The sequence below is a fragment of the Triticum aestivum genome, chromosome 1A (assembly GCF_018294505.1).
Source record: "Triticum aestivum cultivar Chinese Spring chromosome 1A, IWGSC CS RefSeq v2.1, whole genome shotgun sequence".
Taxonomy (NCBI): Eukaryota; Viridiplantae; Streptophyta; class Magnoliopsida; order Poales; family Poaceae; genus Triticum; species Triticum aestivum.
In genome coordinates, this window is record NC_057794.1 from 506,576,925 (window position 1) to 506,588,583 (window position 11,659).

The window sequence follows — 11,659 nt, forward strand, 5'->3', positions numbered from 1 at the left end:
CCTTCTACCATCCAATCCTTCCATGCATATGCATGCGTAACTCCGCACGATGACAGTAGCATAAGCGGGTGATAACACCCTGGTTAGCCGTGCCTATGCCCATGTTATTGCCATGAGCTATCTTCCATAATTGATATCTTTTCCTTAGGGTTTTCTTGACAAAAACTTCGAGTTTTTACCCTCCATGTTATGATCTTTCTCCAATACACCTTGATCTCGGGTATTGACAGCTTCCATAGTCTGCCAAGTTCCATAAGGGTAGACTTCCTAGGTCATACAAATCTAGGAATTCTTCAGAGCCTTCAAATTCTTCAAGTCTTCGGAGTCTTCAACCATTGTAGTTTCCATTCTTCTAATGCATGATAAAATCCTCTTCATTCTGAAGTGGTCTAATTGTTCGGTATCTTGTACTTCTTGGAGTGGCCTCATCCGTCGAATCTTCATGGTCAAAAGGGGAAATGGGGTATAGTCTCACTAAAAGGGGATATTTGATAAAGCTCAGAAAAGAAGAGAGGTAAAAGATCCTTTTAAAAATAAGGTTTGAGAGAAAAATCTTTCATATGGGCTTGCCAGTCTCTAGGGGTCATGTCCTACAGTCAACATGTGCTCTGATACCATCTTGTAGCGACCCGACCTCAGACGGTCAAGTCTCCATGCTTATGTGTCATCCCTGGATCTGTATGCTGACACACACAGTACTCAAGGATTTATAGCAGAGGTAAATCACATGTATAAAGTAACGTAAATACTATTACCTCAATCCATATAGCGAAAGTAACAACAAGGTTGTGGATTCCCATCAACACCAACGGCAAAGTTGAGTGTAGAAATCATAACCCTAACGTATCACTTACTCGTCGTAAGAATCCTGCAACATGAGATGTTGCAGCCACAAAGGGTCAGTACATTGAATGTACTGGCAAATACACACCAGAGGATAATGATGAATAATGGCTATCACTACATGCATATATGGCTGGTGGAAAGCTCTAGGTTTATAATTTTTTTGCAAAAAGCCATTTTTCCCTACTGCAAAGGAATATATTTTATTTAACTACAAAGTTTGTTTGAAAAACATTGAGAATGGTACCCCCATCTCAATCCCAATTAAAAGTAATTATCAACCCAACAAATTTGTTTAGAGTGATGAGATCCATATGATAATCTAAGAACCAGAGACTCAAGGTGTCCATAACCGGGGACACGGCTAACCATGATTAGTTTGTACACTCTGCATAGGTTTGCGCACTTTTCCCCACAAGACTTGATCTCCTCCGTTGGATTTCTCACACTACATGGTGTTTGAGAAACGGATGACCGAGACACAGTCTTTCAGAAGCATTAACTCTTTACTCCGGGTGGACAGTTAGACCTACTTCCCCTCTACATCTGCTAACCCACCACTGAAAGAGGTCACACAACATACTCAACTATGCCAGAGCCCATAATGGCTTGTGGCTGCACACGGAAGTTTCTAGCATGAATAATCATATGATCCCTTTGAGCCTGGGTGGCGAACCATAAGATGATCACACGGTATATCCCAGGGATCTCCTAGGACAACACTGGTATATCCCCAGGTGCCCGGGCAAGTCCACTGGTATATCCCCAGGGTGCCCCTACCAATCCACCCAGATGTGTATTAAAGTTGCCACCTTAAGTTGAACCATTAAATAAAAAATCTCACATCATGGAATACACTCAAACCCAATCCACGTCTACGAGCATAGCATAGCAGTATAAGCATAACGTAGTAGTAACTCCCAAGGTTTGAATACATGACAATAGGTTCCTACCTCATCAACTACTTCCCAATACCCATATGTTATCAAATCCTAACCATGCTATGTTTGAGGGTTGAAACTAATGCATAAAAACTGGGTAATGAAAAATATGATCAGAGTGTGAACTTGCCTTGTACAATTGACGAAGATGATTCGCACTCATAAGTCCTGATAGTTCTATTCGTCACGCTCCGGTCAATCTATCGTAAGCAAGCAATAGTAACCACACATAAGCAATCACTCAAAAGATCGGAAAGAACGAAGAAGACAATTCAGAAAACATCAAAACCAAGCAAACAATAAAAACTATCTATTTATTATAACATTCCAAAATTTAGAATTTTGGGATGTTACAATGAAGCATAAACAGATACAAAGACAATGAGCAGACATATGTCCTCTGCACGAGTAAGATACACACAGACAATATCGAGACACAACGGATAATCACACTGGAAAAGAGCAACCTTATGCAAGACGAAAACTATGCCAAGACAGAGGAAAACAAAAAAGAGCAAACATATGTTAGGTCAATAACTGTAGGTTGTAGCTACATTGAATGAGGTCCACCCACAATATCGGTGGGCATTGGCTTCATGTGCAGAAGATCTTGTTGAATCAAAACTGGAAATTCAGTTTTGTACCTAGCTGATCTAATATGTTTCTGAATGATATGTCTTCATGTTGCGCCTGCTAAATAAATAGCAAGATGTCTTCATGTCTTTTTCCAGTTCCTATGAGGTACATCAGAACCTTGAAATTCATTAATCAATGATATAAACAACCGTCCTTGCTTGTTCGTGACACAGTAAACTGGTAGTTCTACCCATTGCTTTTATATGAGACCAACATGTGAAGCAACTTTTCCCGCAAAAAAACATGTGTAGCAAATTTGACATGTATGTCTCCTTCATTTGCTGAGGAGACATTAATCAACGGTGATGGGCATCACCAATGATTTAGTAGCGGCAAATGTCAGGAATGAGATACATAAATTTTTTACATCGGAGAGGATCACTAACTGCATGTTGCGTCCCTACTTCATCTGGTTCTCCTTTGTGTTTACCTTGAGTACTGACTTTTTGCAATAACACTGTGCGCTCTTACATTCTGATAGCTGGTAGCAGACTTGACTGCTTGCCCTCATTGATCACTATGTTGGTTCACTTCGGATCTTGGTAGTTGGTGTGTCAAGAGAAGTAGTTGTCTAGTTTTTTTTGTAGTAACTTCAACCTTTTGTTCTGGTTTGTTCTGCGGCAAAGTATGGTTTCTCCACACCGTTTGGTGACGAAGGATTGCAATCATGTGTTTTTTGCATTGATTGCTCAACCGATGTTATTCTAGTGAGATTTAATTCTAATTGCTATTTGTTAAACGTTGTCTTGCGTTTCAAGTATATGATAGTTAGATATATTCTTTTAATGTAGCATTTATCTTACTATCTCTTCTCCCTGTATCACAATTGTATTTCTCCTGGTCGTTTCCAACGACCAGATTCTTGTAACACCATGAGACGTCTCTCATTTGAGATCAATACAATATAAATGTGTCTCTCCCTGTATGGAGAGTAGAGACACTTCCATCCTCTTCTACATGGTATACAGAGCTACCCTCTTCCACCTCGCCTAGCTTCTTCCACCTTCCTCCACCTTATTTCGACTACGTCGACCTCCAGCTCTGATATCACCTTGGCCTCAACAACAACGTCTCAGAACCTCTCACTAGATCCAACTATGTCCTTTGGCGTGCCCAATCGCGCTCCCAGGTCATGGGGGCTGGCCTCTTTGGATACATAGATCAAACCATTGCCAAATCTCCCAAAACCATCACCAGCAAAAACTCCGAGGGAAAAGATCAGGTTATGACAAATCCTGCTTATGTTCCTTGGTTAATTCAAGATCAACAGATCGTAGCCTACCTCTTGCCCGACCTCTCCAAGGAGGTGTTGGTTCAGGTTGCATCTTTGGAAACTTCGCATGCAATCTGGATAGTGCTTGCCAACATGTTTTCTGCATAATCCTGATCATGCCATAACCACATCCGCATAGCCCTCACCACTGTTCAAAGAGGTACCCAATCTGTTGCTACCTATTTCGGTCAGATGCGTGCCCTTTCTGACGAGCTTGGGGCAGCCGGTAAACCCATCCAGGAAGATGAGCTCGTGTCCCACATCATCTCCGGTCTTGACATGGACTACCAACCTATTATCTATGCCCTTGATGTCCGTGTTGAACCTGTCATAGTTGAAGAACTCTTCAGCATGGTAGCCACCTTTGATCAGCGCGTTGAGATGTTCCAGGGCATGGGAGTCGGTGCCTTCAAGTCATCTGCAAACGCCGCCCCTCGCAACCATGGTGGTGGCCAGTCCAAGGGCTACCGCGGGTAGCCCACCAGAGGAGATGGTGGCGGCGGCCACTACTTTAATGGCGGCCAAGGTGGTGGCGAACCTCGCCGCAATGGTGGTCACGGCGGCGGAGGCCACTACTCCAACAGTGGTGGCGGCGGCCACTACTCCAATGGTGGTGGCGGTGGCAACTACTCCAATGTTGGTGGTGGCAGCCACTATGGTGGCAATGGTGGTGGTCACTACGGTGGCAACCACAACAACTATGGCGACGACAATGGAGGCTACAACGGTGACCGATCCTTCAACACCAACAATAGGGGAGGCCACGACTACAAAAACAATTTTCGCGGGTATGATGAATACAAAGGCAAGTGTCAAATCTATAAAAAAACTAATCATATAGCAAAAGAGTGCAATTGGCGTTATGCTGAGGACAATTCCCAGAAGAAAAAGAAGGTTGTGGCCGCAGCAAATACCTCCTACGGCGTAGATACCAATTGCTATGTTGATTCCGGTGCCTCCGACCACATCACACATCAGCTCAAGAAGGTCACCATGCATGAAAAATACCATGGTCATGATCAAGTTCGCAATGCCGATGGTACAGGTATGGAGATCAACCATATTGGTCATTCAATTATTCATTCCCCACATAGAGATATTCATCTAAACAATATTTTGCATTGTCCTAATTCATCCAAAAATCTCCTCTCTGTTCATCGCATTGGTCTTGACAATCATGTTTTTCTAGAATTTCACCCATTCTTTTTTATCAAGGATCAGGTCACGAGGCAAATCCTCTATCGAGGTAGATGCGTGGATGGACTTTACCCGTTGATTCCCCAAGTTAGCAGATTCAATAGACAAATGTGCAGTGCCATCAAATTATCTTAGGAGAGATGACATGCTCGTTTAGGCCACCCTTCGTATTCCATTGTTCAACAAATTCTTAGCAAAAATAAACTCCCGGTTGTTGGGGAGCATAATCCTGAAACTATTTGTGATTCTTGTCAAAGAGCAAAAAGTCATCAATTGCCTTACCCTATCTCCACTAGTGTTTCTATCAAACCGTTGCAACTTATATTTTCTCATGTGTGGGGCCCCGCTCCTCTTTCTGTTGGCAAACATGCTTATTAAGTTAGCTTTACTGATGACTTTAGCAAATATACATGGATCTATCTTCTTAAGAAAAGATCAGATGTGTTTCAAATCTTTCTCAATTTTCAAGCTCTTGTTGAAAGGAAATTTGATAGCAAAATTATTGTTGTTCAGTCCGACTGAGGTGGTGAATATGAAAAGTTAAACTCTTTTTCCAGAAATTAGGTATATCTCACCATGTTTCATGTCCCCATGCACACCAACAGAATGGTTCTGTAGAACACAAACATAGACATATTGTTGAAGTACGTCTTTCTTTGCTCACTGCCGCCTCCATGCCATTAATGTTTTGGGACAAAGCTTGTCTTATTGTGGTTCATCTCATCAATATGTTGCCTAGTCGTGTCATCAACAATGACACTCCTACTGAACGTCTTTTCCACACCAAACCCGACTATACTCCTCTTCATATTTTTGGGTATGCATGTTGGCCCAACCTTCGTCCCTATAACAACAGAAAACTCATGTTTCATTCCAAACAATGTGTTTTTCTTGGGTACAGTGCGCAACACAAAGGGGTCAAATGTCTAGATGTCTCCACTGGTCGAGTTTATATTTCTCGTGATGTTGTCTTTGATGAAACCCAATTTACCTTTGCCAAACTTCATCCCAATGCTGGAGCCCTCCTTCACAAAGAAATCCTTCTTTTTACCTTCTCATCTTACCAGTGTTGATAGTGGGGAAGAAAATAGTTGTGTTGATCAATATTTTCCTAACCTCCTAATGGTTTGCATGAGTATTTTGTTTTAGAAAGTAACAGAGAAGAAAATGGTACAAAAAGTGTTCAAAACAATGTGGAAAATCAAGCTACAGAACAACATTGTATGTGCACGGACTCCCCTGGTGGATCTCCATCGGGATCCTCCTGTCCTGCCATTTGATTTTTCCCGGGATCCCCCCAAGTGACGGTGCCAGATGGGTCAGGCGTGGCAGATGAATCTACTGCTTGCTCCCCGCCCGGCTTCATGCATTCGCATCTGGTTGCCCAGCCCGAAGGCTCCAAGTCTTCACCTGCCAGGCCCTTCACTACACCGAGCAGTGCCGGGCCCACCACTTCTGCACCTGCGTCTCGTCGACGCGCAGAACCGGCCGACCGACCCGTTCCCAATGCCCGACATGCTGGCGCGAGATCTGCTGTTGCGGCGGATTCACTGCTGCACACGCCTGGATCTACTGCGTCTGACTCTCCCGTGGCCACACCTACACATCCACGTACAAGGCTGCAACAGGGAGTCATTAATAGAATTAATTACAGAAATATTTCCAAATATGTCTTAACATATTTGATAGGTGAATCTACTGAACCCGAGACTTTGGGTGAAGCTCTTGGGGATGCACGTTGGAAGCATGCAATGGAGGAAGAATATTCTGCCTTGCAACACAATAAGACGTGGCACTTGGTTACTCATCGTGAAGGTATCAATTTAATTGACTGCAAATAGGTCTATAGGATTAAGAGAAAATCAGGTGGTAAAATTGATCGTTTCAAAGCAAGATTAGTGCAAAAGGTTTTAAGCAATGTCATGGTATTGACTAGAGGATACTTTCAATCCTGTTGTCATGGCTGCATCTATTTGTATTGTACTCTCTATTGTTATTTCCAGGGGTGGAGTCTCAGATAGCTTGACGTGCAGAACACATTACTTCATGGTGTTCTGGAAGAGGAGGTGTACATGAAACAACCTCCTGGGTTTGAGGATAAAAATGTGCCCTCTCATGTCAGCTTGACAAGGCTTTGTATGGACTTAAGCAAGTGCCTAGAGCAAGGTACTCTCAATTGAGTATGAAACTAGAAGTACTTGGGTTTGTTCCATCAAAATCTGACACCTCTTCATTTACAACAAGTTTCACACTACTATCTTTGTTCTCATATATGTTGACGACATCATTATGACTAGTTCATCCAATGATACAGTAACTGCTTTATTAAAAGATCTTAGAACATATTTTGCCTTAAAAGATTTGGGAGACTTGCATTATTTTTTGGGCATTGAAGTAAAGAAAACTGAGCATGGCATTCACTTATCACAAGGAAAGTGTATGACTGATCTGTTAAGCAGAATTGGCATGCAGGGCTGCAAACCTTCTCCAACTCTCTTGTCCAGCTCATAACCACTAACCCTGACAGAAGGAGAGCCTTTAAACCAGGAAGATAGTACCAGTTACAGGAGTACAGTTGGAGCACTTCAATATTTGACTCTTACTCGACCTGACATTTCCTTTGCAGTCAATAAAGTTTGTCAGTTCTTGCATGCACCAAGCATAGCTCACTGGCAGTGGCGGAGCGAGCGCCCAGCGACCCTGGGTAGTTGCCCGGGCTCGTTGGCACTCCGACGGCAACAGTGGTCGTACCATAATACGTAAAACTGCTCGATACGGAGTGGATTTACCCAGGCAAAACTGGATTAGGCCTCCTTCACAGCCTAGCCCAGTTATTTACTTGAACGTCCCAATCACTCCAGCCCACTAGAAAAAAAAGAATACCATCTATCGCTTCGCTCCAGCACACGAGGCAACATGGAATACCATCGATCGCTCCAGAGTCCATACAGTTCTCGGCTTCTCGCGTACTCGCGTCTCTTCGGTTTCTCCCAAGTGCGGCAGGGACTTGAAGGCGAGGCGGCGATCTGGGGCTGCGCGAGCGGCAGGCCGACGGCGAGCCGGCAGTGGCCACGGTCGTCCCCTCCTTTGGCCCTTCCTCTCCTGAAGGCTGAGGCAGTTCCTTTCCTTCGACTTCCGGTAAGATCGCGTACTTAATAACTGATTTGGGTTGAGATAATGAGATTGATGTACTTAGGGCTTATTTAGGAACTTTTGATTAGGGATGATTATGACCAAAGTCCAAAGAGAAAATCTATTTGTTAGCTGTTGGAAACTACAGAAACTATAAGTTCATTAGACTGACAAACTAGTATGCAGGTTGCAGACTCTTTCCTCTGGTAATTTTAAGAAATATTTCACCAATTTCACTTTGGCAACATCAAGAAATACTTGATAATATGATACATGTAGTTGATGCAAGTAGCTTTGTTATTGTACTGTACTATGAACTTGTAATTAACCCATATTCTTATTTGTGTAAAAACTAACTTCACATTTTTTTACTCACTAAATTTCAGAGATGAGGAGGTTTTTGGTTAAGAGAGCAAGGACTGAAAATATGGATGATGTGTAACCTGAAGTAGAAGTAGAGAAAAGGACTGAAAATGTGAATGATGCGTAGCCTGAAATAGAAGTAGAGCCACCAGCGCCTAACGTTGCCAATGAATTTAATCCAAATGCAATTGAGCGCGATCCGGGAAAGAGGAAACAAATTTGTGAGTATCCTCCTGATATTCAAGATCAAGTGAGGAGAGCATATATATTGAAGGGTCCAATGCAACCAGATTTGAATAAATACCATCGTACTGAATTTGGAAGTTCGCGTTCCTCAAGAGCATTTTCCAAATCTTGGTATAAAAGGTACGATTGGATAGAATACGGTGAGTGGAAGATTGTAGCTTATTGTTTTTATTGTTTTCTCTTTAAGCAACCCGGAAGGGCTGAGCACTTTGGTTATGAAGTCTTCACAAAATAAGGATTTACAGATTGGAAGCATGCATCTAAAGGCTTCAAAGATCATATTGGTGGTCATGTAGTAAGCACAACTCTTGCGTCAAGCATTATGATGATTATAATAATCAGAGACAAAGTGTGGCAAGCAACTTTGCTAGATCAAGCAAGGAATCATAAGAAATGTATAAGATTCGTTTAACTTGTTCTGTAAGTTGTTCAAGATATCTCATTGCACAAGGCTTGGCATTCCGCGGACATGATGAATCAGCTACTTCTCTAAATAAGGGAAACTTTAGAGAGATGATAGATTTGGAAAAAACTAAGAATGAACAAGTCAGAGATGCTTTTAACCGTGGTGGCAGAAATTGCACAATGACATCTGGTGACATTCAAAAGGAGCTTGCAATGTGTTGTGCACATGAAGTTAGAAAGAAGATCATGGCAGAGCTTGGTGAAAAACAATTCTCGGTGCTTATTGATGAATTACGTGATATATCTGTGAAAGAGCAAATGGTTGTGATGTTGAGGTTAGTAGTTTCACTTTTATTTTGTTGTTTGTTTGTCATTTATTCTCTATGCAACCAACTGACATTATTGTGTTTTTCTATAGGTTTTTGAATGGCAAAGGGAGGGTTGTGGAAAGATTCCTTGCTTTGCATCATGTCAAAGATACGACGTCCGAGTCACTAAAGGATGCTCTTTATGGCATTCTTGATCATTATAAGTTATCAATTTCAAGGATACGGGGTCAAGGATATGATGGGGCTTCAAATATGAGAGGTGAATTTAATGGTTTGCAGAAAAAGATCATAGATGAAAACCCATATGCTTTCTATGTTCATTGCTATGCTCACCGTCTGCAATTGGTGGTTGTGTCTGTTGCTAGTAGTTGCTCATCTATTCATGATTTCTTTGAGTACATCTCCTTGATTGTGACTACAACAACAACATCTTGCAAGAGAAGGGATGCATTGACCGAGTCACAACACCAAGATATTCTGGATAGACTTGAGAGTGGTGAGATATCTACTGGAAGGGGCTTGCACCAATCATCTACTCTTGCTAGACCGGGGGATACTAGATGGGGTTCACATCATACTACCTTACTTCGTTTGGATCAAATGTGGTCCTCCGTGTTAAAGGTGCCTAGTACAGTTGATGAATATGGACGTGGACCATCTCAAGCAGCAGGTTTGATAGAAAAAATGGAGATCTTTAAATTTGTTTTCATTCTGAAGCTTATGTTGAAGTTATTTGGCATCACAAATGAGCTTTCAAAAGTCTTGCAAAGAAAAGATCTCAATATTGTTCTGGCCATGGAATTAGTTAATGATGTCAAGGCTCGGTTGGCAACATTCAGAGAGAGTGGTAGGGATAATTTATTTGGTGATGTCCAAGAATTTTGTGGTGCTAATAGTATTCTAGTACCAAATATGGACGAAGTAATACCAGTTCATGGTCGTTCAAGGAGAGAAGGCAGAACTGTTACTAATCTTCACCATTACCGTGCAGAGATTTTTTATGTTGCTATTGACAAAATTTGTGTGGAGATGGATCACCGCTTTAGTGAAGAAGCAAATTGTGTGCTTGATTGCTTCTCATGTCTTGACCCCAAGGACTCTTTCTCCAAGTTCAATGTTGACAAACTTGCTCGTCTTGCTGAAATTTATCATGAAGACTTCTCTAATGATGATCGTGGAACAATAAGAGAGAAGCTCCTCACTTATATAAGTCAAGTGAAAAGGCATGCTTCTTTTTCTACTTGTGATGATGTTCAAAGTTTGGCCGTGAAGATGGTTGAAACTAAGGAAAATCTGGTATTTCCATTGGTATACAAACTTATTGAGTTGGCTTTGATATTGCCGGTGTCAACTGCATCTGTTGAGAGAGCATTTTCAGCAATGAAGATTATCAAGAATAAATTGTGTAGCAAGATCAACAACGAATGGTTCAACGACTTGATGATATGTTACACCGAGCGGGAGTTATTCAAGTCAGTTGATGATAAAGATATTATTCGAACATTTACAGCAATGAAGTCTCGGAAAGGACATTGGCCTCGTGATTTTCTTTAGCACAATATTGGTATGTTCCATCTAACCTTTTCTATTGTTACAAGATCTCTGTTTTGAATAAATAAACAAATCACAACACTGAATTTTTGTGAATAACAAATCAATTTTCTTATCCTGTAGTGTCTTCTAGGTTATATTGATGGTGTCATGGTGATTTAGACGGCTACACTTTCGTTGGCAAGATGGCTAGTTTGGCTGATTGGCTCTATGCTTCGGTTGGATTCCGTGTCTTTTGTTGTCAAGTCACAACTTCATTTGCTCTCTGAAATGGAATATTGATATATTAGTTCGCTTAAATATTACATTTTTCTGACTGTTATGTTCGTATTTTCACTTCAATATTAATGTGGATTTGTGCTTTGCAAGTTTGATGCATAGTATATATATATTGTCTATCCGGTACGGAATTTTTTATTTGCATGTTAGACATTCAGGCTTAAGTTTGCCCGGACTTCATAAAAGTTCTGGCTCCGCCCCTGCTCACTGGACAGCAGCAAAGCATATTTTGAGGTATGTGAAGAAAACAGTGAGTGTTGGTCTCGCCATTAACAGATCCTCCTCTACTCGCATTAGTGTGTTTTCCGATGCGGATTGGGCTGGTTGCTTGGATGATAGACGTTCAACAGAGGGATTTGCCATCTTTTACGGGCCTATTTTAATTTCATGGTGCGCAAAGAAATAAGCTACTGTTTCCAGGTCTAGCACCAAAGTAGAGTATAAAGCATTGGGCTAATACTACA

At 41.7% G+C, this 11,659-nt stretch overlaps 1 pseudogene; it reads left to right on the forward strand.

Annotated features, from left to right (window-relative positions):
- The first annotated feature begins 4,183 nt into the window (after positions 1 to 4,183).
- LOC123038845 (zinc finger MYM-type protein 1-like) lies at positions 4,184 to 10,923 on the forward strand (annotated as a pseudogene).
- The last annotated feature ends 736 nt before the right edge of the window (positions 10,924 to 11,659 follow it).